The following is a 27,982-nucleotide window of genomic DNA, read 5'->3' as shown; positions in this document are numbered from 1 at the left end:
CATCACTTGGAAATTTGTTACAGATGCAAATTCTTGGACTTTTTTTTTTTTTTCACATAGTGAAAACTTTTATATTTGGAATTAGCCAGCTGGACTCAGTTTAGATAATCCCAATTTTGTTGGCAGCATCCAAAGCATCATAGTCAGGAGCCAGTCGAACATCAGGCCTGATCAGAGTATTGACCTTAGCCACATCAATGTCATAGAGCTTCTTCACAGCCTGTTTAATTTGGTGCTTGTTGGCCTTGACATCCACAGTGAATACCAGGGTGTTGTTGTCTTCTCTTTTCTTCATGGCTGGCTCGGTGATGAGGGGGAATTTGATGATGGCATAGTGGTCAGGTTTGTTTCTCCTAAGGGTGCTCTTCCGAGGATATTTAGGCTCCTCCTGAGCTGCAGTGTTTTGGGCCGCCGGAAGGTGGGTGACGTCCGGATCTTCTTTGTCTTGTGACTGTGGACACCTTTCAACACTGCTTTCTTGGCCTTCAAGGCCTTTGCCTTGGCTTCAGCTTTAGGAGGAGCAGGGGCTTCCTTCTTCGCTTTCAGCGCCATCTTCATGAAAGGGCAAGTCAGGCCCCTACTGAGTCATGGGGGCCTGGGGCCTGGCAATCTGTGCTCTAACAGGCTTCCCACATGTTTCTGATGCCGTTGGAACTTTAGGTTGTACCTGACCAATCATGTCAGGTGCAGGACATCAGTATGTTAACTCCAGTTTGGAATTTTAGGCACCTTGTGCAACTCGTGATGGAGAGATTGTTGTTGGAGGCTTTTGAGACCCTTAATTCACCATGCTCAGGTGAACCATCTGTGCACAGGCCTTGTTTGGGAATGTCATTGGACATGATGAACTTAAGGCAGTCTTAGGAACATCAAACAGATGTGAACCTCAGGCAAACACCTTCAGATTCCAAACCTTTTCCACTTGGGTCCTCATCTGACCTTCCAGCCTTGTCTTTAATTTTCTGACCTGAAACCATCTCTACCCCACCATCCAGCTGTTCTCCTGTCCTACTTTTCCATTTCTGTAACCTCATCCACATTCTTTCCCTCACCTCTAATACGTTTGTCTTCTCTGCCTGAGCAGGTCCTACTCATTCTTCAGCTTTCATTTCTTCCTTCGCTGTGAAACATTCTCAGGTCCTACAATCATAGTTTTTCTCTTTTTCTTTTGAATTTATACCAATTAACGCTCATGTGCTAATCCAACATGTAAATGAAACTGCCTTGTGACTCTAGAATTACTGTAAGGGACTGTCACTTAACTTTTCACATGAACACGTCTTCTCATCTGAAAAGTGGGGCCAAGACCGTACCTCCATCCCAGGGTTGTCGAGAGGATTAGTTGACTTAATATATCTAGAAGAGTGCCTGACACCAAGGAAGACTTGGGTCACTATTCACTGTCTGTTGTAGCTTTACAACCATGCTGTAAAGTCAGAATAGGAGACACATGTCCTGTTTTGTAAAAACTTCAACTTGTTGGTTCCTAGAACTTCTGGTTCCTAGAACTCTGACCCTAGAAAGGGTCAGAGGCCTCATTCACAGTCTGCAGGAAAGAGCTGTGCCAAGGTTTAGCGTGGATGTGAAACGGCCAGCGTGTAAATGCTGTGTATTCAGCATCCCTGGTGGGAACTCTCTGAGGTCAAGAAAAGCCATTGCCTTTGTCACTGATGCTGCCACCAACCTGCTCATCATCGCTGTACCAAGTTCAGCTACCACTGCGAGTGATGACTTGCTTAGGGGTTTTCCATCACTCCCTCTTCCTCTGCACAGTTGCATTACAAGATTATAACCTCCATTTGATGGATCAGAAATCAAGACTCAGAGAGGTTAAGTAACCTGGCTAATAGAAACAGCACCCTTGCCTGTCTCACAGCACCTGGCACTGTGCCTTGCTCAGAGTCTGGTATCTGTTCCTTTGCATTGGGATCAAATCATATCACTGTAGACATCCCTCTCATTCATCCTGCATGGATTATGTCTACATTTTCCTCCTCTACTCCTTGAGCTGTGAAGAAGATAGAGCACATCTGTTTTCACTGTATCAACTGTACCACTCTCATTTAGCCACATAGTAACAGTACTCTTGGCGATTAGCTTGTTTTTATAAATGCCTCTGCTTTGGTACCTTTTTTAGACTGGCATGCATGCCATTTTTGCTTAAGGAATTTTAAACATTTCACTGTGCCATGCTTCGACTTTGTACTACATACATAAGTCATCACTTTGAATTACAGAATAAGCAATTTTAAATAATGGAATAATGAATTACTGTATTTGATCATTATGCAATCACCCCTCCAGGAGAGGTATATATAAAACAACTATCCATCACTCAGCTGTTTTCTATGAGATGTTTCTGTTAGTGGGAGCTTAATAAGACACCCCAAAGTGAACTGCTATTCAGTTCAGTTCAGTTCAGTCACTCAGTCGTGTCCAACTCTTTGCGACCCCATGAATCGCAGCACGCCAGGCCTCCCTGTCTATCACAAACTCCCGGAGTTTACTCAAACTCATGCCCATCGAGTCGGTGATGCCATCCAGCCATCTCATCCTCTGTCGTCCCCTTCTCCTCCTGCCTCTAATCCCTCCCAGCATCAGGGTCTTTTCCAATGAGTCAACTCTTCACATGAGGTGGCCAAAGTATTGGAATTTCAGCTTCAGCATCAGTCCTTCCAATGAACACCCAGGACTGATCTCCTTTAGGATGGACTGGTTGGATCTCCCTGCAGTCCAAGGGACTCTCAAGAGTCTTCTCCAACACCACAGTTCAGAAGCATCAATTTTTCAGCGCTCAGCCTTCTTCACAGTCCAACTCTCACTATGAAGAGATACAGAAAATTGGACACCTGTTGAACAAATATGTAACTTAAATGAGTAAGCATGGCACTACTGATATGTCAGAACCTAACACAGACCTTTTGAAGAGGTAAACTTACAGTGAGGAAAAGCTACAAGAATGGCTTCTCCTGGGACCAAGAGGACTTTAGAAAGTTACCTGAATTACAAATGATTTTCTTACTGTGTTATGTGAAATGCAGTTACATTAAGACAAACATCACTCTATGATATTTCAGATCATTGATTGACTTTTCTTTTTGCAATCAAAAGCCCCCATTCTTCTTATTTTTGCTTCTGAGTCATTTAAATTTTTAAAAATTCTTTCAGAATTTTGTCAGATTACATATTTACTTGCACGTGGAGGTTATTTTTGATTTGCCATATGTAACATTGTTATAACAGTTGTTTCGGCTTTTCGTTAAAGTTATTGTTGATCTCAGTATACTAGGCAATAAACATTTCAGTTAATAATTTTTCTCCAGCCATGTTCTAAGTATTGAGCTGAAATCAAACCAGTGAATGTGTTCCAGTAAAGCTGTTATATCCTGACTGACTAGTGCTATACAAACCTTGGCCCTTGCTGCTAGAAGAAAAAGAGTATGAAGAACAAATTTAATTTTTGAGAAACACAAAGCCTAATATAGAGAGAACAATTTAAAAACTGAAAAATTGGAGATTTTAAAACTATCTGAAATATTCACAAGTGAATATTCACAAATATTTACAAAACTATCTGAAATACTTGTGAATATTTCAGATAGTTTTTAAATCAATATGATTGGATCTGAGTCTTCAGAATAGAATTGTAGCACTTGGGTATTAGAAAGATGCCTAGAATTTTCTTCTCTGCTTTCTAGTGAAGGCGATAAGTCACTCACAGGAAAGTCCCTAAGACAGAGATCATCGTATCAGCTTTTTTTCATTCATGCTTGATTCCTGCTCCTCGTTAGGACAACCGGTTTCTGTCTGATTGCTGGCACTGATGACATGTGCGATGCAGGCTTTTCAATTTTGGAGCAGTTTAATTCTTAGTTCTTTCTAATGTAACTTCTAGCCATTGATAGTGGTCTCTTTCTCTGGGCCCATACAGAACAAATCTTACCCTCTTCCTTTCATGTGTCTAATTCTTGCACACAGGATCTGTATCTGATTGATTTTTTTTTTTTTAAACTCTGCATTGTACCCAGCCCACCATAAATAATTAAGACATGCTTAGGGAATAAATAAAGAAATAAACCTTGTGATCACATCTCAGCTTTCTCTTCTTGTGCAAGATTTTCAGAAATGTTTTGCTCTTCCTGAATCTACAGAAAAGAACAGCCTGCATTCCTCCTCTACTTCATCCCTCGCCTCTTCTTCTCCATGTTTGGCTGATTTTTTGAATTCTTAATAAATTAGTTTGTCTTTGAATGAAAGGTTCTGCTGTGTGGCAGTTAGGCAGGATTTTCCTGGCCATGGTTCTTATCTGGTTTGTTGTTTTTAACATGTTTCCAAGAAAGGAATCCAAGATGCTTTTTCTTAGCTGTGTTAATATCAGATGTTCATGATTCATGACCTGAGAAAAATTAAGGTGTCCTAAATGAAATGAGGCCATGGGAATCTTAATGACTTGACAATATGACTTCTATCCCTGATACTATTCTTCAGGAGAATAGCGCTTGGTAAAATTAGCTACATGACAGCAGTTACACTGATAAGGATGGAAATGTCTGGTGAGTGTTTGTGTAGGCTCTGCTCAGGAAGGGGACTACACAGCCGGTCTGCTTTTGAAGACAGATTATATTAAGCAATTAATGAATAAAATCAGTTTAACTTGCTGTATTTTAAGAACGTATAGAACAGTGCTTCCTTTAGTGGGGAAACAATTGCTTTTGTTATTCTAACTATAGTTGTAGAGTCTGTCTTAAGATGTATGTGCATGATTAGTCGCTTCAGTTGTGCCTGACTGTTTGTGACCCTGTGGACTGTAGCCCACTAGTCTCTTCTGTCCATCGGATTCTCCAGGTAAGAACACTGGAATGGGTTGCCCTGCCCTCCTCCAGGGGATCTTCCTGACCTAGGGATCGAACCTGTGTCTCTTTTGTCTCCTGCCTTGGCAGGCAGGTTCTTTACCACTAGCACCACCTGGGAAGCCCCAACTAAAGAGTATATTAAAACATTATAAAGATCTTTATCTTTCTTAAATATGGGCTGAAGTTAGTGACTCACTTCCAAAGACTAGAGTATAGAAAAAGAAAAGTCAGTAACTTTATAATGGACAAATCTTGAAAACATCACCTTAATCACGTGATCAGGGTTAATAGCACTAGTGTTAAGTCACATGGTAACCTGTCTCCAAAAAGATATGATGAGAAAACCACTTCATCTCTCTGCTCCTCTTCCCTTCAAACCCATAACCCCAGTCTAGTCATGAGGAAAATAACAGACAAACCCAAATTAATGGACATTCTATAAAATACCTGGCCATTATTCTTCAACGTTACTAAGATCTTGAGAAACAAAGACCGTGAAACTGTCACAGTCCAAAAGAGATTGAGGCATGATGACCAAACATGATGTTATATCCTGAAATGGATTCTAGAACAGGAAAGAAAAAAAGACATCAGTGTAAAAAATGGTGAAATCCAGATGAAGTCTGGAGTTTAGTTAATAGTAACTTAATACAGTAATGGTTTCTTAGTTCTGATTAATGTTCCCTGGTGATGCAGCTTGTTGAAATCAGGGGAGACAGGGTGAGAAGAATGATCTGCATTATCTTCTTAAGTTTCCTATAAATCTAAAATTGTTCCAAAGTAAAAAATTTATATCAAAAAAGTAAAGAATAACATAGAGCAGACTAAGGGGAATCAGGAGCACCAGCAGGGGGCTAGTGTTGCCAGTTTACAGGGGCTGATCTAGGTAGGCCTACTTGGAAAGGTGGTCTTTGAGTAAACGCTTGAAGTAAGAAAGGGAGCCATATACTTACATAGAAGTAAACCAGTCCGGGCAGAGGGAACACGAAGATGCCAGGTGGGAGCGTGCCTGGTGTGTTGGGGGATAGCGGGGAGGCCACGGAGCCTGGAGTGGAGTGAGTGAGAGGGAAGAAACAGGAAATGGGGCCAGAGAGGCAAAAAGGCCAAACAAGATAGGGCCTGCAGGCAATTGTAAGAGCTTCTGATTCCAATTAGGAGGAATTGGTTAGCAACCAGTGCTTTGGAGTAGAGAAGTGAAATGACTAATGTTTTGATATGACTGGATACTTTGTTGAGATAAGACTATAGGGGGCAGAGGCAGGGACTGAAAGACCAGTTGGGATTATAATCCAGACAAGAGAAGTTTGTGGGTGGGCGCAGGAAGGTTGCATTAGAGGCAGAAAGAAGTTGCATTTGAGGGGTATTTTAAAGGTAGTTCTAGCCAGAGTTGCTCACTCATTGGACATGCTATGTGAAAGCAGACTCAAGGAAGTCTCACAGGTTTTGCACCGAGGTGATGGAAAGATGTATTTGCCATTTGGGAGATGGGCAAGATCATGGGTGGAGCAGGTGTGTGAGGGCAGATCAAGAGTTCCTTTTTGATACGGGCAGTGAACTAGGGAAGGAATTAACCATCTAAAAAATACCATTTACAATGCAACAAAAATATGAAACAGTTGGAAATAACCCAAATGTCCATTGACAGGCGAATGGGTAAACAAAATACAGTTTATAATTGAAATTACACTCCTCATTCCTTTAAGAGGAGTGTGAGTCTGATACATGCTACAACATGGATGAACCATGAAAACAGTATGCTAAGTGAAATAAGCCAAACACAAAAGGACAGATATTGTGTGATTTTTACTTACTTGAGATACTTAAACTAGGCAAACTCAGATACAGAAAGTAGAATAGCAGTTACTGTTAATAGCAGCTGTGGAGAATGGGGAATTGTTTAATTGATACAGAGTTTCTATTTAGGATGATAAATTCTGTAGATTGATTAGTGGTGATGATTGCACAACAGTGTGAATGCACTTAATGCATCGTACACTTAAAATGATTAAAATAGTAAGTTTTATATTATGTACCCCAACTAAAATATGAAGTTTTATTTATAAAAAAAATAAATGAAATGCTAAGGGATACATTTAACAAAAGAATTGTGCAGTGTCTTTATGCTGAAAACTATAAAACATTGCTGAGAGGAATGAGAGAAGATGTAATAAATGGAGATATATGCTATGTTTATAGGTTAGAATATATGTTATTAAGATGTCAGTTCTCCTGAAATTGATTTGTATATTCAGTACAACCCCAATCATAACACTAGCCAGCTTTTTTTAGAAATTGATCAGCAGATTGTAAAGCATATATGGAAATGTGAAGGGCCTGGAAGAGCCAAAACAATTTTGGAAAAGAGGACAATGTTGGAGGACTTATACTACTTCTTTATATCAGTACTTATTATAAGGCTACAGTTACCCACATTATATGGTGTCAAGATGCATGGGTGGATCATCAAGGCAGAACAGAGAGTCTAGACATAGACCCATACATATTTGGTCAGTGGCTTTTTGACAGAGGTCCCAAGGCAATTCAGATGAGGATGAGAAGATGAAAGGATCATATTTTCAATAGATGGTGCTGGAACAGTTAGTGTCTATGTGCCAAAAATTTGAGAACCACCGAACTGGAGAAATGTTGTTGGTTACTGAGCAGCGATAAGGATGTGCGTTTTCTGCAGCCGTATTCAGCTCTGCAGGTACAGGGGTGGAGTAGATAAAGCATGGGATTATTCAGGTTGCAGGTTTCCTGAGTACAGTGACGTGAAAACAGGATAGAGGAGTTGAGGATGGATTTAAGGGAAGGATTCTGTGAATTGTCTTGGAATTTAAGTGAGGGGAAGAGAGGAAGGAAGACCTCTGGCAAGGGCATGTGTGCTGAGTCGCTTCAGTCATATCTGACTCTTTGCAACCCTATGGACTGCAGCCCGCCAGGCTCCTCTGTCCACAGGATTTTCCAGGCGAGAATACTGGAGTGGGTTGCCATGCCCTCCTCCAGGGGATCTTCCCAGCCCAGGGTTCGAACCCACATCTCTTATGTCTCCTGCATCGGGAGGTGGGTTCTTTACCACTTGTGCCACCTGGGAAGCCCCTCTGGGAAGGGAATGGCATGAAAAGGTATAGGCCAGGAGATTGTTGGGGTCCAGGTACTGGAAGGAAGGAGAGGGAAATCTAAGAGTGGGATGGGTTGATATCAGATTGCGGAGGATGAAGTTACTGGTCATGCAGGGTCTAGGGTGTGACCAAAGGAATGCACCACTGAGGTGTGATGAAGGATTAGATTGTTGCAGCTGAGTTCAAGGACTTGAGAGGACAAGTGTCAGAGGCTCATTTATGTGCATGTAAGCATTCCTACAGTATGAGACAGGAATTGTAATTGGAGAAAATGGCAGTGAGCTAGGAGCTGAAATCATCAGGCAATGAAGGGGCGCTGTCTGGAGTTAGTGTATGCTGACAACTGTAAAGGATAATGGATGATGCAATCTAATGACAGATTCAGATTTTAGGGATGGGAGGGAGAGCTGTCTGGAAGCAGTCATGAGGAGCCAGAAGGACGCCTTGCTCCCCTCCAGGCCCCAAGGAGCAAGTGCTGAAAGAGACAGACTAGCTACCATGGGGAGGGATGCAGAAGAGAGCCAGCTCCTGTCAGAAGGTGAGGGAGAGTTAAGGGAAGCTTCGACTTTCCATGGAAGTCTGAGATGGCATCACCTGCTGGAGGGCAGTTTAGGAGACTGACAAAAGTCTTTAAATGAAATGCCATTTGATCTATCTCTTTTAAGAATTTGTTCTAAAGAAATGGTTGGAAAAGGGCACATGCATATGTGTTAAGGGCTTCAAATAAAATGCCATTTGATCCATCACTTTTAAGAATTTGTTATAAGGAAATGATTGGAAAAGGGCACATGTGTATGTTAAGGGCTTTGGTAAAGAATTGGCCTGCAATGCAAGAGACCACCTGCAGTGCAGGGGACCAGAGTTTGACCCCTGGGTCAGGAAAATCCCCTGGAGAAGAAAATAGCAACCACTCCAGTATTCTTGCCTGGAGAATTCTGTGGACAGAGGAGCCTGGTGAGCTGCAGTCCATTGGGCAAGAGTCAGACATGACTTAGCAACTAAACTATGACCATATGTGTTAACAGTTGTATATGGCCACAAAAAGGGGGAAACAGTGAGGATATGCTACTTTTATAATCAGAAAAAAAACAACAACAACAGAGCTAACTAATAGCATGGAGACAGGGAAAACATCTCTGTGATTTGGCAGCTTCGTACACATGGGTGATTCACCCCCTGTTTAGTTTTAGATCATGCGGAGTACCTTGAAAGTATACTCATATGCTTTTGGTGTTTTCTGCTTCAGCTCCCCTAGAGCATCACTGATGGCACACGGAAGGTTTCTCTCCTGTGCTGTGTGGTTTGTGGGATCTTAGCTCCCAGTGTTGTCCTGTGCTGGGCTCAGATGCCCAGTTGTGTCCAACTCTTTGTGACCCCATGAACTGTAGCCTGCCAAGCTTCCCTGTCCATAGGATTGGTCAGTCAGGAATACTAGAGCAGGTTTCCATTCCCTTTTCCAGCAGATCTTCCCGACCCAGGGATTGAACCTATGTATCTTACTTCTCCTGCGTTGGCAGGTGGGTTCTTTAACATTGTGCCACCTGGGAAGCCCCCTTAGTTCCCAGACCAGGAATCAAACTAGGCCCTTGGCAGTGAAACCACAGAGTCTTAATCCTGGGACTGCCAGGGAATTCCCGATGGCCCCCAATTTTAATCTTTCTGTTTATATTAACCTTTTTCTCTTGATGTCTTTGCTGTCATGAAGTTCTGCATACACGTGTTATAAAGTAAACATGAATTCTACTTAGAAGTCTCTCCAGCTCTTAGTTGGTAGATGAAGAAACACTGCAGACATTTTAAGTTAAATGTACGTTTATCTGGACTTGCCATCTTAATCTTTTAGTATTCTTTAGGAAGACAAATAGAACACGTGGTTACTAATCAATAGGGCTTTAGAATTTTTCCTTTGTTTCTAGCTTGCTCCAGAGTTGGTAATTATAAGGGGAAGAAATCTGTATGAGTTCTGTAGGTGAAAGCGTGTAAAGAACACAGAACCAGTACTTGGGTGGCATTTGAAATGTGTCTTTTCCTTTATTACGGTGGATTTTTTTTTTTTAATCTTTTTGTTTTAGCAAACGCATAAAGGTTCTGGAATGTTTACCCACAGCCATTTGTCAGAATGAGTGAGGATGAAATTTTCCTTTTTAAGAACTGTATATAAACAGAGAAAAACATTTCACACCTGTTTATCTTAGCAGGGCCTGCAAGGAAGGGAGGCTGATTCTCCATTAACTCTTCCATTCAGAGAAGAGTTTAGAGACAGACTATCCTGTGACCCTGTCAGCCTCAGATAAGGGCACTCAGAGCCAGACGTGTGGGGAGGGTGCCGCCCTTGGTGTCTACAGACAAAAACCTTTCCTCTCTTTTCAGGCCCATCCATACAGTTCTTTCAACGCACCTAGGAATAGTCTGTGTTCATAAGATGCTTCTATAATACATTTTCAGAAGCACACTTTAGAATTTTTTTCCTTAATGAAAACTACCTTTCAGTTTTAGTCATTTGATCTGGTAAATATCTCTCTTATCCTCTTGTATTAGGAAATCTAGTCATGGAGATAGGTGGGATGGGGTGTGATGTGATATGTTTGTCTCCTCTAAAGGAATGTTTGGTAATCTGCTTCCTTTTAAGATATTAATTTGATTCAGTAATAAGTAAGGCATGAGAAGGAAATTAATAACCTTTTAACTTTAAAAAGAAACAAAGTCCTTTTTTTATACAACTTATAAATCAAAGTAAGTGGTGTCCTCTCTGACTGAATCGGTCTCTAAGCCATGTAAGAAAATCAGCCTGCTTTTGCATTTGCTATCACCCCCGTCACTGACTCACTCTCCATACAACTAACTTACTTAAGCCACTTCATCTTGCACACATCCCTGTCTTCCTTGATTTCAGTGCCTGCCTCACTTACTGTTTTCTGTCCTGACCTCGACCATCAACCATCCTGAGTGAATTTGGCATCCACTTTAAGGACCCCTGAGCCAACTGCAGACTTCTGTCACTACCACTTACATGACTTTTAGCTCCACTTCCCTTCAGCTACTTATGGGTAAAATCATAGCTTAGAACTTCTCTACCTTCAAAACAGCCAGCCTGAGTTTCCCTTCTCTGCCCATAATTTATTTAACCCAGTCTTCCAGTTGCTCTGCTTTTCTTCATCGTTATCACGGCATCTAGCCTTTATTCTCCAAACTCAGCGCCCCGCTTTGGATTCATTTGCCTCCTGGCCTGCAGGTTTCCCACTGCATTTATTTCAGTGTTCACCTCTTTAATCCTGTTAAATCCCTTTGTTCTTCTCTCCTTGACCTATTCCTTGAAGACAATGGCTTTGTGCATCTGTGCATCACCTTGCTCTGTGCTCACTATTTCCTTAATGGGCAAATGATATTAACATATGTATTCGCAGGTTTAGTTTTAATAATTTGACTGTGTCAAAAATTAAACCTTCCATCAGAGGATGAATGTTTACAACACTGAGGAGCCCAACTAATGGGAATTGCAAGGAAGACCTGTAGTTTTAAATCAGGGCTGCAAACTGCAGAGTCTGCATATGGTAATCTAATTTAAAGGAGGGAAGTGAGCCAGGCATCTATCTCACAGTAGGAAGTGGAAGGAGCTAGGGAGGTGGAGAGGGTAGCTCCACTGTGTACAGCTGTGTGCTAGTCCATCAGGGTTATCATTATTAAACATGTTACCATCTGGTAGTTCATGGCTGTTTCTATGCTACAGATATTCTGTGTTTGATACACACAATACTTTAATTTTAAAAAGTTTATTGTCAACATTTAAAACTTAGATGATTTTATATGAAAATCCAGATTTCTGGCTTCCTTGAAAAAGAAGCAAGCTGGGTCCCTGTTGTTGAGTCGTGACACTGATGACTTCCTTGATGATGACAAGGTTCATATGGGAGTACTAATTCTAGAAGATTTAGTAAAGATCAGTATTATAATTTTATAATTATGTCTCATTCAGTAAGGTGCAATTTTCAATAGTATTTAACAATGCAATCAATAAAATAAGGAATTGGTCTTTTAAAAAATTTATCTGTGAAGTGTATCTTGAAGGACTAAGGAATGTTAAGCTGAATCTCTAAAGAATGCAAAGAGTTCGTCTTATGGAGAAGGAATATGTTCTCATAAATTTTTAAACTCCCTCATTGATTTTTTTCCTAATAAAACATTCTGAACTCTGTTCTTGGAGTGGACTTTTAACACAGAAATGGAAAGCACCAATACAGAAACGCAAAATGTAGGAACTTCCCTAGTGGTCCAGCAACTAAGACTCCGCGTTCTCAGTGAAGGGGGCTCAAATTCAATCCCTGGTCAGGGATCTAGATTCCACATCCTGCAGCTAAAGATCCCACATACCCCAAAGAAGTGTCTGAAGTTTCCACATCCTGCAGCTGAGACCAAGTACAGCCAAATAAATAAATAAAAATAAATCCTTTTTTAAGAACTACAAAATGTAAAGGACATGAGCTGAAATGTATGTTTAAGCAAGAAGTAGCTTTGCAAAGTACAAATATCATATTTCCTGAATTATTTCTGACTTGATAGCAATATTTGCTTATCTCCATTCATATCCCTGAACTATAGATATGGATGATTATTTTAATGTGACAAAGTGTTAATGGAATGGCTCTTTTGTCTCTGTCCTATGTGGCACTAGAAGAATGAGACAAAACCCAAGAACAGTGATAATGAAAAGATCACTCTCTGTTTCTTTTCCATTTTCTTTTTCCACATGAAGTTCTCTCTCTTGTCCTCAACTGTCTCTGTGTCTCTAAGACTACTCTGAAAAAAAACTATTTTTTTCCTTTGGAGATTCTGGAACAATCAGTGCATACTCTTCTTGTTTTTACTTCTTTGCTTTTATGATAACAAAAGAAATAAAACATGTAACATTTTCTGCATAGTAGAATATTATATTTGCAGACATTTCCATTCCATTTAAAGGCTTCTCCCACTCCTACTTCTTTTCGAAGTTTCCCCAAAAATATAAGGAGTGTTGAATGCATTGATATATTTAATTTTTTTGTTTGATTGCTAAGAAAGTTTTTAAAAAATGATGGCTTGTAACAATAAAAAGATAAAATTTTATATGAATTGACTCCTTGATGATTTACCCATAAATGAAAATAATACCAGGGTTCTTATATGCTTCAACTATTTTGCTATTTATTTTCTTAATAAAGTTTTTACTTAACAAAATTTTATTTTTTACAATGAAATGATAACTCCAGTATCCTTTTCTTGATTGGAGTCTAATAGCTTTACAATGTTGGGTTAATTTCTGCTGTGCAGCAGAGTGAATCAGCTATATAGGCACACTCATATCCGCTCCCTCCTGAGCTCCCTGCCATCCCACCTCCCCCCATCCCACCCCGAGGTCATCACGGCACACCTAGCTGAGTCCCTGTGTTACACAGCAGCTGCCCACTAGCTGTCTCTTTTACACATGGTAGTGTAGCCTCACTGTCCTTAATTGCACAAGAACTGGTTAGTAATTTCCAAGGTTACACAATACAGGATAGAACAAATGTTAGGATAGCTTAAAGGAGTGCCCATCTAGGAAATGCCTCTGAGTGAAACAAACAGACATAAATCACTTTTGGCTATGGGAATTTTTGTTAATCTCCTTTATCGTCTAATACCAGAGACCCTCTCCCCTGAGGTATATTAGAAAAACATCTAAGTTATATATAAAGGCCTTCTCTGTTCAGTTAGAGCAAAATACCTGCCATTTGTCAAGTTTAAGAGGATGAGAAGGGGGTGGCGGGTGCTTGGGGGAGTGGTCAATGGAAAGATGTGACAAGAGTATGCTATGTAAATCTCTGATACGGCAGGGGACACACCTCAAGGGGTTTTCTGTGCTTTCTACAGTTAGACTCAGAAAATTTGGGACCTGAAAGCATATTATCTGAGGCCAACTAATTTTGTTCCCATTGTTTTACAAATGGAGAAATCTAGCCATGTATTTGACCTTAAGATTAATTATATTTCATCTCTTTTTTCTTATAACTCCATTTTCTTCTAATCAAGTCAGAATATTTCTTAGTTAATCGTATTGTTTATGTTTAAGGAGATAGAAATCTTTCTTTAAATACATGTGCCCAAAAGAGTGAGATCTGATATTAGTCAGTAACATTAACAAATCTGGTTGGGGGAGACCACAGAATTTTATGGACTTGTTAATTTTTTGAAATTATTTCCAGATTCTTGGCTCCATGTTATGGGTTTGTGGCAGGGAAGCAAATTAGAAAAGCAGCAAGCAATAAAGTAACCTATAAATATTGTTATGTGTTGGTTCCTTGGCTTGACTGTATTATTCTGATCTCTGTGAATACGTAGGAGCCATAAACATATACACATACACACAAATACACCCACACACTTTCCCCCTTAGTTTTCACAAGACCTTGTTCTTGTGAAATCAGTGATTTTACAGTATAAAGCAAGGAATGAAGATTGTATTTGACAGAGACCAGAATCTTTAAAGGGGAGGAAGTCCTTAATGGCAAGGCTTGACTTAGAAGTTGGTAGTAGTTGTGTCCATTCACCATCATTTTTTGCATCTACATCATCATGTATATAGGGCTTGATTTCAAACTCTTCTTCTTTAATTCAAGAAATTGCAACTGCTTCCTGTTATTTACTTAAAATATTATCAAAATAATGGTAATTAAGTTTGAAAAGCATACCATTTGTAAGGTTAGTAAGTCCTGCCCAATGAGTAATACCATGATATAAGAGATGCCTCAGTACAAAACAGTAGATTATCAGTCAGGGTCCAATCAGGAAACAAAAACCACACCAGTAATTTGAACAGTGAAGACTCAACATTAAAATTACTAACTAGCAAGGTCAACACTATTAGCTAGTAAAAGTCTCTAAAGAATATGGGAGCAGCAAAGGTAGGGAGCAGCCGTCCCCTCTGAACCCAAGAAGACCAAAGGAATGAACAGGCTTGGGAGAGAAATGTAGACATCAGTGGTGAGCGTGTAGCTGCGCGTGGCTGGTGGAGGGTTTGCTGTGGTGTCACAGTCTGGAGCTGGTTCACAGGAAGCCATTTGCTGGGGTTCCACTGAGGTTCTCAGGAGTACCATGGCTAGTGTGTCTGAAGCCACCTGCTGGGGAGCTGGCAGGTTGAAGCTGGTGCACTGAGGTGCCAATAAAGCACTTGAGGGTGAGTAACATTGGGTGTCATATACTGCTGGCAACTGAAACCCTGGGGAAAAAAATCACACAGCAAAGAGGAAAGGGAGTCCTCTCCTCTGCCATGACTTACAGTGTCCCTCTAGTGCCCTTTACTGACCGCTTAGCACTCTGCCAGCTGGCAAAATAAAAATGTTTATAGGGTCAATCTCCAGCATCCTAAGGCAGGACAAAGCAACAGATATGGTTCTGAGAGGCACCTGATCAGTAACTGGCACAGTTTGCCCCTTTGCCTTCTCAGCTTTTATGTACACCCTCCATGCACATTTGAACTTCTATATAATTCAGTTGGTAAAGAATCCCCCTGCAATACAGGAGACCGCGGTTCGATCCCTGGGTCAGGAAGATCTGCTGGAGAAGCAGTAGGCTACCCACTCCAAGATTCATGGGCTTCCCTTGTGGCTTAGCTGGTAAAGAATCCACCTGCAATGCGGGAGATCTGGGTTCGATCCCTGGGTTGGAAAGATCCCCCGGAGAAGGGAATAGCTACTCACTCCAGTATTCTGGCCTGGAGAATTCCTTGGATTGTATAGTCCATGGGGTCCCAAAGAATTGGACACGACTGAGCGACTTTCATTTTCACTTTTTTCATAATAATGAAACAGCTATGCTTTTACCATTCAAGAACAGGTGTCCTTTTTACAAATGAAGAAGTTTTCACCCTTTCCCCCAAATAAGGAGACATATCGTCCCAAAAGTCATCCATTGCTGCCTATTAATTTCTCCTCAGATTCCATTGTAATCTCTCTGAATAGTCTTTTACCAAAAGACAAAATCATAAGCTTAACCCCTAATAACTTGTATATAAAACATGGGGGAAATAGACATTTTTCTAAGAAGACATACAAATACCCAGCAGGTATATGAAAAGATGCTCGCCATCACTAATCCTCAGGGAAATCCAAATCAAGACCACAATGAGATATCATCTCACACCTGTTAGGATGGCTGAAACCAAAAAGTCAAAAGATAACAAGTGCTGACAAGGATGTGGAGAAAAGGGAACTCTCGTACACTGATGGTGAGAATGTAAATGGGTGCAGCCTCTGTGGAAAACAGTTATGGGGGAGGGATCCTCAAAAAATTAAAAACAGAACTACCATGTGATCCAGCAATCCCACCTCTGGATATATATCCAAAAGAAAGAAAATCACTGTCTTGAAGAGATATATGCACTCACATGTTCATTGCAGCATTGTTTATAGTAGCTAAGATATAGAAGCAACCCAAATGTCCACTGATGGATGAGTGGATAAAGAAGTTGTGTGGAAGGTACATACTTTTAGTCATAAGATGAATTAAGTCCTGGAGACCTAAAGTAACACATGGTGACATGAATAATAGTGTAAAATTTGCTAAGAGAGTAGATCTCAAGTGTTCTCATCAAACAACACAAAAAGGTAACTACATGAGTTGTTAAATGTATTAATTAGCATGATTGTGGTAATCATTTTATAATGTATACATAAATCAAAACATGTTGTACACCTTAAATATATGCAATTTTTATTTGTCAATCACACCTCCATAAAGCTAGGGAAAAATAAAAAGAGATAAAAAGAAATGGTTAATATACACAAGTAAGTGTATGTATATAATACAGATATAAATATATAGATATCAAACAAAGGGAAAAATACACAAAGCTCCTATCCTCATTTACAGTCCTCATTTCTGTAACTAGTCATGGTTTCATTTTCTTTCTTCCACTGTTCATTCCATATTTCCTTTTTCCCTCAGCCAAAACCTCAGCTGGTCAGAGGTCTTCGCTTGGTGGGGTGACCTGAACTTTCATTTCTGAAGGTTCTGAGTCCTCAGTAGTCCTACCTATTATTGGCTGTCATGGTATTTCGTAAACTTTTATTTTTGAGCATGGAAGTGTTAGGAGTCATCTCATAGAAACCCCTGAGTTTCAAACAGAGTTCTTTGCTCCTACTGTTTAGCAACAACCTAAATCTCTTTTTGGTAATTGGGATCAATTACTCCCATCAGCAGAGGAACCTCTTTCTATACTTGTTGATTCAGTGGCATTAAAAAAACCTAAAATAGCGAAGTGGCAAATAGCCAATTCAGTAGAACCTTTATTATGTGCCCCCTAGTGGGAAAATTTCATCCTTTGGGACTAAGACTTCCAAACCAGCAGAGCTCAAATTTGGAATGGGGAGCACAAACTCTCTGAGTGAGGACTTCCCTGGTAGTCCAGTGGTTAAGACTCTGCACTTCCAATGTAGGAGGTGCCCGTTCACTCCCTGGTCAGGGAACTAAGAGGCCACATGCTGCTGGGCATGGAGAAAAATAAATAAAAACATGTTAAAAAAATCCTCTGAGGGGATTATTAGGTATAATAGTGACAGGAGTCGCTCCTACTCTGTCTCTCTATTCCAGATCTGTGTATTCTATTATATGGGAGACAGTGGTCTCTGATTCAAAACGTATACTTCATCCTTTAAGTCAGAAATGCTTTTAGGATATTGTCTCTCAACTGGTGACGTTGCTGAGACTTCAGTAAGTCCTTCCACCTTCTGGTTGGAATCGCTGCTTCTGAGAGAAGGGGTATGTGGTGAGACTAGTTAATGCCATGGGGATGAGCCCATTGCTGCACTTCCTTTGCTGTGGTTTCCTTCATCAGAAGCAGAGCGATGTAGTAAAGGGAATGAAATCGTGGTGAATAAGGCATGCCATGAGGCAGCTGTTAGAGATGCTGGCAGAAACATTACAGTCATTACTGTTCCTTGCAGGAGCAACAGACTGCTCCGCCTTGATAAGCAGAAGTCCGTGTTGCTAAGTCTCCACCCCCACCACCATCGTCACTTGGTTCATGGACCCATCGAGCTAGCATTGCAGTGGCTGGGAAAGAGGCTGAATGATGTCTACAGAATATATAATCTGCTCATCTGATTATTGAGCACCTCATCTGTGGTGGATGCTCTTGCATTCAGATGGGACACAGTCTGTGCCCGATTTTAGATGTTTATCCACATACCTCTTCCCCCAGATTCTTCATCATCTGTCTTCTAATCCTGTTCAAGTCCTTGATCATTCAGAAGACTTGTAAGTAATGACCTGTGAGTTAGTATGAATGCATACTACCTCAGGCCATCTCTTCATTCCAGACAAAGTGGGTCACTCGGTGTGCTACCCAGGTTCTGCCCACTGGGAGGAGTTTTCCCTAAAAGCTGTTTCTGGGGGTTCCTTGGTAGTTCAGTGGTTGAGAATCTACCTTCCCATGTCAGGGACATGGGTTCCATCCTTGATCAGGGAACTAAGATCCTATATACCACAGGGCAGCCAAGCCTGCGTGCCACAGCTACTGAGCCCACTCTCTCTAGAGCCTGTTCTCTGCAACAAGAGAAACCTTCATGCTGCGACAAAGACCCAGAGCAACCAACCAATAAATGTTTTTCTTAAAAGGCTGTTCCTTGGATGTGACCCCGGCTTGGGGCTGCAGATGTCTACTTTTAGTTGGTACTAACGTATCACCCAGAATCATTTATAAATTGAATCCATGTATTTTCTTTCTCTTGGAAAATTTCATGGACAGAAGAGCCTGGCGGGCTAATGGTCTATGGGGTTGCAAAGAGTTGGACACAACTGAGTGAGCATGCACGCATGTACAAACACACACACACACACATTTTCTTTCTCAGTGAGCCTGTTACAGGGAACTTAGTATTGATTCAGAGCTAGTGTTTCATAACTCCTGAAACTACTGGGCATTTCCTTCTCCCTAGTACCCTGTCCATCCAGTAATTAACAGCGGGTCCTTTGCCGAATGCTCAGAGGAGGATTTTCTGTACCTGTGACAATACAGCAGGGCCCTTCCTCAAAGATACCTGGGCCTTCCCTCCAATCAAAGGACTCTGGTCTGTAAACTGGCCTGGATCTAGAAAACGGGTGTGATGTTTGACTCCCTGGTGTGAGTTAGTGGCTGCCAGAACTAGAGATTCTTCTGTTTAATAGATGATATCATATTCTAGTAGATTCCACACTGATTTCATTCCTAAGGACACATAATATCCCTTAGCATTTTGGTTGTCGATACATCCCTGCTGTCTTTTATGGTAAATGCACCAGTCTTGTCTTTGGCATTAAGTGCTGCTGCTTAGGGGCTCTCCTGGTAGTCCAGTGGTTAAGAATCTGCCTTCCAATTCCGGGGATGTGGGTTTGACCACCCCCCCACCCACCCAGTCAGGGAACTAAGAGCACATGCCACAGGGCTACAGAGCCTGTTCTCTCTGGAGTCCGCATGCCACAACTAGAGAGAAGCCTGCACACTGCATTGAAGATCCCATAAGCTGCAAGCAAGACATGACACAAATAAAGAAATAGAATTTTTAAAATAAATACATAAATAATGCCCAGGTGGACAATGCCCTCGCTAGTCAGAATAATTCTCATCTAAAAAAAAAAAAAAGGAGAAGGACATGGCAACCCACTCCAGTGTTCTTGCCTGGAGAATCCCAGGGCCGGGGAGCCTGGTGGGCTGCCATCGATGGGGTCGCACAGAGTCGGACACGACTGAAGCGACTTAGCGGCAGCAGCAGCAGTGATCATCAAGGAAGCAAGCTGGGAAGAATTGCTCATCTTTGGATGTTTTCCTAACTCAGAAAAACAGCACCAGTATAGGGTGTTCCTGTTAAGTATTTGGTTGTGGTCTCTGCTTAACGTTAGTTCCTTGAAATTTTAAGTACTGTTCTCCCCCAACCCCCTGCCCCCCATCTTAAGTAAGCTGTGTCTAAAAACATTAAAAAGATCTTCACTTAAAAAAAAAATACTGCTGCTTGGCCTCTGCTACTTCTGTATTTCTTCATCCCCAGGGAGAAAGCCTGTCCCAATAGTGGCATCCTCTTTGGTGATACCTGGTCTCTAAAGGAGAAGAGCCACAGAGTTTTTCAGAGATACAGTGCTCTTCTCTCTAATGCCTTTGGCAATGTGTTAGTGAAAGGAGAGTGTCTGGTCCTTCTCAGGAGATGTAGTTGGGTGGCTGTATTTACACTTTGCCCATTGTAACTCCACTCCAATATTCTTTTCTTCCTGAGCCTTTCCTTCCTTCCTCCATATCGTACCAGGGAACTTCTAGCATCTCAACCTCATTCATTACATGTCGGCTGCCATTGGGTTCATGTTTTAGTCAGCCAATCAAATAAGCTATTAGAGACACTTCCGGCTTCGTGGGCTAACACATTAAATCTGGAATCTCTGATAAGTGCATCCATATCTCTGTAATCAGCCTGATCTTCCACCCTCCTTGGTCTAACACTTTTGATATTTATTCCTACACATATTACCTGAGTTTTTTCCAATATAAACACAGTCTTGCATTTTTTAAAAATCTTTTTGGCCTATAACATGTATTTACTTCAGGATTATACCATGTACCTGACTCCCCTGAAGATTTTTGAATTTGGGGACAGTGAGTGGTTATGGCCAATCTTGAGAACAATGAGCATCCCCCTGCAAGTCATGTACATAGATTAGACTCTCCAGGAAAAGTTTTCCAGCAAAAGAAGGCTTGTCTCATAAGACAGGAGGGCAAGATACTTCCATAGGCAAGGGAGCCTCCGAGAGACTTTGGGGTTTGAGGCATCCTGAATCGAATGCAATACCCCTTTCCAGGCCTCAGGTCCCGTTCCATCCCAATCAGTGCACTAACTGCACAAGCGGAGCTTGGTGAGGTTAGGAAATCAACTGATGTTGTAATTCAGCAACACACACAGTAAACGTAGGTTTCAACTTCTGGAAGAAGTAGTCCTGTGGCTACTGCGGGGGGAAAACAAAAGCCTTTTAGAGCTGCTGTTGAAGCTTTTTTGTTCTTAGAGCTTGGGCTGGAGTTGAAAGGACCTGACTCATCATTTTCTCTTGGTAACTACCTCACTGCCCTGAAAAGAACCCATCCTGCCCTTCTGTCCTTACATTCATCATCTCTGCCATGATGGTCAAGGACAGCAGCCGCTTTGGCTTCCAGGCCTTGTTTCAGTTGGGGCTTCACCTCAATTAACCACCGATGACAAAATGATTCATGTTGCTGCCTCTTTATTGCCATGGGTTAGAACATCCTCTTTCCCCTTATGGGGGAATTTACCACTGTACTGCAGTTCACGACCAGACTAACCCTAAAATCTTATTTTTCAGGGCTTGTAACCTAGGACCACACCCAGTACCAGCTCTGTATCGGACATAAAAATTAATGTAGAGAATTATTACCTAGTAAAAGGTGGTTAACCTCCAAACTGAATAAAAGAGACTCAGGAATACAGAAATAACAAATACAAGGAGCAGCCACTAGCCCTGGAGCTGAGGGAGCATGTTCAAGGAAGGAACAAACTTAGAAGAGGGCCCATTGCTCACACCGTAGTTGAGACCCACTGCGGAGGCTGTAGCTGTGAATGGGTAATACAGGAGTTCGGTGCCATTCCACGGCCCAGGGTTGGTCCACCAGAAGCCACTTTTGAGGGTGCTGGTAATGTTGCATACAGTGCCCTAGGTTGGAGTGGTTCCACACACATCCCTGCTGTGGGTTACGTGTGGGCAAGAGCTGGGGAACATAAAGCCACCTACTTGGGTACCAGTGGGCCAGAGCTGGCAGGCAGAAAGCTGCCCATTAGGGTGTAGCATCCAGAGCTTGTTACAAGAAGCCAGCTCCTGGGGTGCCAGAGAGACCTGCTGAAGGGTAAGCGCCCTGGAGTCATGCTCTAAGAGGGAGACACCGAGGAGCAAGGGAGAGACCCCGCTTCCTCTACTGTGCCTGGGCTGACCCTCCGGTGTCTCCATTCACAAGGCCTGAAACCACACCCACTCACTAAGGAGAAGTGGTTATGGGAGCCAGCTCAAGTACTGACTTTACAAAGGAGAACAGAGTGTGGGTGCAGCTCTTGAGAGGCAATTAACTGGTAACTGGCACCTATTTTTAAATTGCTGAGACAGGACTTCCTTGGTGCTCCAGTGGCTAAGACTCTGCTCCCAGTGCAGGGGGTCCAGGTTTGATCCTTGGTTAGGGAACTAGATCCCACATGCCACAGCTAAGAGCTCACATGCTACAACTAAGACCCAGTGCACCCAAATAAATATTTTTAAAAATAAGTAAAGTACTAGGTGATAATAAGAAGAAATGAATATACCATTTTTTTCCTTCCTATACTGAAAATCAACTGCCTAGTCATTAGTTGACATGTTTTGTGGAAGATGTGCATTTTAATCCACATTTGATTGTATCCCCTGCAAAATCGTATGCATGTGTGCTGAGTTGCTTCAGTCATGTCCAACTCTGACCCTATGGACTGTAGCCCTCCAGGCTTCTCTGTCCATGGGATTCTCTAGGCAAGAATACTGGAGTGGGTTGCCATGCCTTCCTCCAGGAGATCTTCCCCACCTAGGGACTGAACTTGCGTCTCCTGCATTGGCAGGCGGGTTCTTTACCACTAGCACCACCTGGGAAGCCCCAGAATCTCTCATATATTACCTCCTAACCAATTCTTTGGAAAAGACCCTGATGCTGTGAAAGATTGAGGGCAGGAGGAGAAGGGAGTGACAGAGAATGAGATGGTTTGATGGCATTACTGATTCAATGGACATGAGTTTGAGCAAACTCAGAGAGATAGTGAAGGACAGGGAAGCCTGGCATGCTGCAGTTCATGGGGTCGCAAAGAGTCTCACACAATTTAGTGACTAAACAAGAACAGAAAGAATGTTCTCAGTGCAATAATTTATTGCCCGTGTATGTCAACTTTCCACCCATGAGTCCTGAGACCACAACTAAAGAACATATATTGTTTTGTGGATTTTTAGCTTGATGAGAGCTCTCATTACAGCAATACAAGAATCTCAGATTATCTTTTTTTTTTTTTTTTCCAGATTATCTTTATAGCAACCTCACTTACATGGCTTCCCAGGTGGCGCTAGTGGTAAAGAACCTGCCTGCCAATACAGGAGACCAGAGATGCGGGTTCGATCCCTGGGTCAGGAAGATCCCCTAGAGGAGGGCATGGCAACTCACTCCAGTATTCTTGCCTGGAGAATCCCCATGGACAGAGGAGCCTGGCGGGCTACAGTCCATAGGGTCACAGAGACGGGCATGACTGAAGTGACTTACATATGCAGCCTCACTCACTTGTGTTCTTCTGCTTAGAAGCCTTTACCTTAGTGTTTGAAAATATAGAACAAAGTTAAATTTCAGACATGGTCTTTGGAAACAGAGCTTTATCTTACATACTAGTATTTCTTGCCTAACACTAAAAATGTCAGTCCACTGGGGAGTGGAAGAGAAGATGCATTTCATTCCAGACAGGAGTTTTCTCAGAAAACTTTCTTTTCTTTATTTCCTTTTAATTTTCTAGATTGAGGGATATATGCTTGCCACTTCTGTTTTGCAGTCATCTGTACATTATAAATGAACAGAAAATTATATGTTGAAGAATAATTAAAATAAGTGCTTGGGAAACAATATAATTACATTTCCTTATAGAACTTTAATATGTTTAATCCAAAGAATGAGGCATTGTCTCTAAATATATATTATTCAAAAGTGTTTTGTGGATGCTCTTGTCTGTGGCACTTACATAGGGTTTATATAAATTAGGGTATCAAATTCAGGGTTTCATACTTTACAGTTGGGGCAAGGAAAAAAATGACCATCATGGGCAAAAAAGAGATGATGTTGTAATATTCCAGTAGTGATATGGAGGGGAGGGTGGTGTCCAAAGTGACAAAGCAAGCTTCTATACAAAGAGAGTATTCATTTCCTCTTCTCATTGTCAGTCCAGAAGGAAGGAGAGTGAGAAATGCTCAGACTGCAGAAACTCACAGACTCTTTTGGGCAGTAAGGTTTGCTTAGGAAAATATGATAAATATTCAGATAGGCAGCATCCACATGTTCCATTCTTGTGGTGGACACTGCAACAAGCAGGAGGTTTGTGTTTTCTGGATTTTAGAAAATGAAATAGAGCCTGCAGGTGTTGTTCGCTTATGTGGCAGCCCTGTGGTTTCGGAATGGACGTTTGTTTTCTCATCAAACCGCAATCCTACTTGGGCTGGTTTTGTGGTTTTCTTGGGACATGCAACAGGAAGTAGGGATTAGCAGTCAGATCACTCAGTAAACATCAGTATTTTGATCACAAAATGAATGAAACAAGAAAGCAAATTTCCACTGCAGAGGACCACCCAGTGGTCATTTCCTTCTAATTACCTCAGCGAGCCTAAGAAAGAAAGAAAAGATGGATGGATGGATCAATCTACATTGATGGTAAACTTGATGAAGTTGGATTCCCTTTCCCTCATTTCGGTTTCTACCTCATTTAAACAATTTGTTCCTATTTAAATAAGTCTAATAATGACTTACTACTCTCACTCCTTTTCTTTAGACTTGCTCTGCTCCTCACAACGGCGGAAAGATACTTTGATAACTGATTTATTTAGAAACAGAAATTTTGCTTTTTTGAAGATTCTGTTGAAAAGATCACCTGTAAAAAAGAATTAGCAGCATCTTTCAAATCAAGAATCTCTGCAAAAAAAAAAAAAAAAGCATGTTTACATTTTAGAGACTGGTAAGGAAGAAAGATGATGGGAACTGGTATAAATATGAGAAAAAGCTAAAATGTACTTCATCTTTAGTAAACAAACCAAACCTTCTTTCTTGGGGAAGCTTTAAAAAACAGTTGCCTAATTTCTAAATGAGATGAGTATGGAGACAGGGATACAGAAATGTATATGTTAGTTTGGAATATAATGTTAGTTAAATTTATCTTAGATTAGGGCAAAGGTATTAAAAGATGAAATCAGAAGCCCCATAATTTGTATAGATCAACTAAAAATAACATATGCAAGCCCTTATTGAACGCTTCCCTTATATCTTCACTCTGTGCTTAAGTAACACCCCTATGAGTTAAGAGTTATTACCAGTACACAGGCGAAGCAATAGAGAGAAGTGGATTTATATGCCCAAAGACACATAGTAAGTGGTAGAACTAGAATTTGAATCCAGACCTTCCTGGCTCCCACCATACCATTCTTTCAACTGTACCTCTTTTAACTAAAGCATGCCTAGTTGAAGACCTCTCACACCTAGTCATAAATTTCTTTTTGATTCTAGCAAGAGGAAGACAATGAATTAATTTAGAGGCAAAAAATTTATGAAAGCTATTGAAATAACAAGAGAAAGAAAGTTTTATTTTTTTCTCTAACCCTGAGTTTGTCTCACATGCCACCTTGATGGCGTCTCCAGTGTTTCTCACGGTAGTTTTCTAATTGCAACTCCCAAGAAGCAGCTTGGTTTGGGTTTATGCATCTGCAAACGATCTTTTGACAGAGTACAGATGGAAAACATTATGGCCACATTGACTTTAATTAAAAGTTTCTGTGCTGTTCTTTGCATTATTTCTCCTACAGCTATTTGGAGACTTTAAGATCATGATTTTAGGATGTTAGTGAGTTGATTCTTTCCTGAAAGTGCAAAATGATAGATCATTTTCTGCTCAAATAGAATTTCCTTTAAATTCCACTAAACAAGAGCCTGTTTTATCTGTGATAATTTTCAAATGAAAGATTTTCAACTGTTTTGTAATAAAATATGCTTCAGGGTACTATAAACATTCTTCAACTCAATTTTAGAAGTCTTAAACATTGAAAACAAGGTTATAGAAATATGTAACACTGTATCAATAATTAGTAACATTCCTACAGTGTTTGCCAGGGAGGGCAAGCTCATTTCATTCTCACCACAACTCTGTAAGGTAGGTACTACCATATCTCATCAAATCTAAGATGCCATCAGTTTTTTTTTTTTTCCCAGATTTTTTTTTTTCCATTTATTTTTATTAGTTGGAGGCTAATTACTTTACATCATTGCAGTGGTTTTTGTCATACATTGACATGAATTAGCCATGGATTTACATGTATTCCCCATCCCGGTCCCCACTCCCACCTCCCTCTCCACCCGATCCCTCTGGGTCTTCCCAGTGCACCAGGCCCGAGCACTTGTCTCATGCACCCAACCTGGGCTGGTGATCTGTTTCACCCTAGATAATATACATGTTTCTATGCTGTTCTCTTGAAACATCCCACCCTCGCCTTCTCCCAGAGTCCACAAGTCTGTTCTATACATCTGAGTCTCTTTTTCTGTTTTGCATATAGGGTTATCGTTACCATCTTTCTAAATTCCATATATATGTGTTAGTATACTGTAATGGTCTTTATCTTTCTGGCTTATTTCGCTCTGTATAATGGGCTCCAGTTTCATCCATCTCATTAGAACTGATTCAAATGAATTCTTTTTAATGGCTGAGTAATATTCCATGGTGTATATGTACCACAGCTTCCTCATCCATTCGTCTGCTGATGGGCATCTAGGTTGCTTCCATGTCCTGGCTATTATAAACAGTGCTGTGATGAACATTGGGGTGCACGTGTCTCTTTCAGATCTGGTTTCCTCGGTGTGTATGCCCAGAAGTGGGATTGCTGGGTCATATGGTAGTTCTATTTCCAGCTTTTTAAGAAATCTCCACACTGTTTTCCATAGTGAGATGCCATCAGTTTAAAATAAGTCATTGTTTTATGCACCACTTGATCCCTGGGTTGGGAGGGAAGATCCCCCGGAGAAGGAAATAGCAACCCACTCCAGTATCCTTGCCTGGAAAATCCCAGGGACAGAGGAGCCTAGCAGGCTACAGCCCATGGGATCGCAAAAGAATCAGACTAAACAACAATGAAAGAAAAAAAATGCTACTGATGAAAATCCTAAGATGATAACAGTTGTAATACAACCTTGATTGCAGTGATACTTGAAGAAATAAACGTACATCTTAGAAACCATGAAATGCAACGTTATTACCAGTTTCACATATGAGGAATCTAAGAGAATCAAATAACTTATTAAGACCAGATAGTCTGCTGAGATCAGCCCAGGGCTCTGACTATGTTTTGTGTTCAAACTGTTAACACTTACGCTCTCACAAATGCCTTTGATCTGGGAGTATTTAGAAGAGAAACTTAATTGCATGATTTATCTATATTTAACTTATTAAAATTAAGTTGAAACTGCCTTTTCAAAATTTTACATATTGAGATATTAGAATTGGAACCCACTTACCTAACATGGTAAAGAACTAAAGCAGGACCAAACACACTGACATAAAAAGGACACCAAGAGACATTTCACCAAAAATAAGCTATTGTGGATACTGATAAAAATATATGCAAATTTTCACTATTGTGAAGGCTGGGAAAATGGATACTCTCTTAAATTATAGGAGGGAGCTTGAGCTGAGGTACTTCTAAAGTACATCTGTGTATTCTGTATCAAAACAGGCATACTTTTTGACCCAAGCATTTCCCAACTAAGAATATAAGCTGAGTTCATGGGCAAAGAAGTGTATCTGAGGACTTCCCTGTGGTCCAGTGGCTAAGACTCCATGTTCCCAGTGCAGGGGGTCCTGGTTTGATCCCTGGTCAGGGAACTAGATCCCACATGCTGCAACTGAGAGTTCTCATGCTGCTGTGAAGATTCAAAATGCCAAGTACTGGACCTGGTGCTGCCAAATAAATATATAAAATAATTTAAAAAGAAAATAAAAGAAGTGCATCTGATGAGTATACAGTGATTTTTTTTTTTTTTATAATCATGAAAAACTAGAAACAACTTGAATGTTCAGCAATAGAGAACTGGGTAAACGAATTCTAGTATTCCCCATTCAGTGAAAATTAAACTGCTTTGGAAAACAATGATCTTGATCCATAATTACTGACATGGAAAAATAAAGCAGCTTATAGACAATATATATTTGCTTAAGGAGATGATATCCA

General features: G+C 41.0%; 1 protein-coding gene and 1 pseudogene across 4 annotated transcripts in view; one reads left to right on the top strand and one right to left on the bottom strand.

Annotated features, from left to right (window-relative positions):
- MAP3K20 (mitogen-activated protein kinase kinase kinase 20) overlaps positions 1–27,982 on the top strand; it is a 163,320-nt gene that overhangs the window by 21,545 nt on the left and 113,793 nt on the right. The gene's annotated exons all lie outside the window — the stretch shown is intronic.
- On the bottom strand, positions 58–558 carry LOC110138891 (large ribosomal subunit protein uL23 pseudogene; annotated as a pseudogene).

This window comes from Odocoileus virginianus, chromosome 13 (genome assembly GCF_023699985.2).
Source record: "Odocoileus virginianus isolate 20LAN1187 ecotype Illinois chromosome 13, Ovbor_1.2, whole genome shotgun sequence".
In the NCBI taxonomy this organism is placed as follows: domain Eukaryota; kingdom Metazoa; phylum Chordata; class Mammalia; order Artiodactyla; family Cervidae; genus Odocoileus; species Odocoileus virginianus.
The sequence above is the reverse complement of the archived record's forward strand: the minus strand, read 5'-3'. Positions and strand labels throughout refer to the sequence as shown.